Source organism: Marmota monax, unplaced genomic scaffold, assembly GCF_021218885.2.
Source record: "Marmota monax isolate L192 unplaced genomic scaffold, Marmota_monax_Labrador192_F-V1.1 WCK01_AAM20220418_F8-fsc00005, whole genome shotgun sequence".
Lineage (NCBI taxonomy): Eukaryota > Metazoa > Chordata > Mammalia > Rodentia > Sciuridae > Marmota > Marmota monax.
This window is the reverse complement of record NW_026692254.1, coordinates 8,770,532-8,772,041: the sequence shown is the minus strand read 5'-3', so window position 1 is coordinate 8,772,041 and position 1,510 is coordinate 8,770,532.

Genomic DNA, 1,510 nt, shown 5'->3' with positions numbered 1-1,510 from the left:
GACCCCTGGGCCTGATCCGCTGTTCTGTCGCAGGTCTGCCTACCTTGCAGGTGGGGGCGAAGGCTCTGCCCTGCCCCTCCAACCACGCCCGGGGACCGCTAGGCCTGATCTGCAGGTTGGTCGCAGGTCTGCCCACCTTGTGGGCAAGGGTGTCAGTTCCGCTCCGCCCCCACTCCAATTGGGGTCACTTGACCACCACACAGGCGAGCCGCTGGGCCTGATCTGGGCGCGGGCTAAGGCTCTGCTCTGCCCCTACTCCAGTTGGGGTGGAGTGTGTACCACGCTGGCAGGCCGCTGGGCCTGATCCACAGGTCTGTCGCAGGTCTGCTTACCTTGCCAGCGCGGGCGGTGGCTCTAGGTTATTTATTTCTTGATTTTCTATTCTTTTAATGAATGAGTTCAATGCAATCAACCTTCCTCTTAGAACTCATAGTGTCTCAAAGATTTTGATAAGTTTTGTTGCTTTCTCATTTACCTCTAAGTATTTTAAAAATTTTATCCCTGATTTCTTCTGCTATTTATTGTTCATTCAATAGCATATTATTTAGTCTTTCAGGTGTTTGGATAGCTCCTATTCTTTGTTTTATCCTGCATTTCTGATTTTACTATATTATAATCTGATAGAATGCAAGGTATTATCTCTATTTTTTTTTTTTTTTGTATTTGCTACAAGTTGCTTTGTGACCTAGGATATGATCTATTTTAGGGAAGGATCCATGTGCTGCTAAGAAGAGGGTGTATTTTGTCATTGATCAATAAAATATTCTATATATGGCAGTTAAGTCTAAATTATTAATTACGTTTTTTAGTTCCTTAGTTTCTTTATTTAGTTTTTGTTTGAAGGATCTATCTAGTGGTGAGACAGGTGTGTTAAAGTCACCCAGTATTATTGTGTTGTGGTCTTTTTGGTTCTTGAAATTGAGAAGAGTTTGTTTGATTATGTAGATGCTCCATTGTTTGGGGCATAAATATTTATGATTGCTATGTCTTTTTGATGTAGAATTCCCTTAAGCAGTATGAAATGTCCTTCTTTGTCCCTTCTGATTAACTTTGCCTTGAAGTTCACTTTACATAATAATAGAAACCCCTGCTTGTTTATGAGATCCATGAGAATGAAATATTTCCCCCATCCTTTTAACTTCAGTCTGTGGATGCCTTTGTGGTGAGTCTCCTGGAGATAGCATGTTGTTGGGTTGTTTTCTAATCTAATCTGCCAGTCTATGTCTTTTGATTAAAGAGTTTAGGCCATTTACATCCAATGTTATTATTGAGAAATGAATTTTATTCCCTGTGACTCCTTTTGATTTACTTTCTTCTTAGATTGACTATTATTGTAATTCCTCCCCTTGCTGGTTTTCACTTTTATTTTTCATTTCTTCTTCATGAAATATTTATCAGAATATGTTTTGTAGTGCAGGCTTTCTAGTTGTGAATTTTTTTAACTTTTGTTTATTGTGAAAATTTTATTTCATCATCAATTCTGAACACTTAATTTTGCTGGGTATAATAT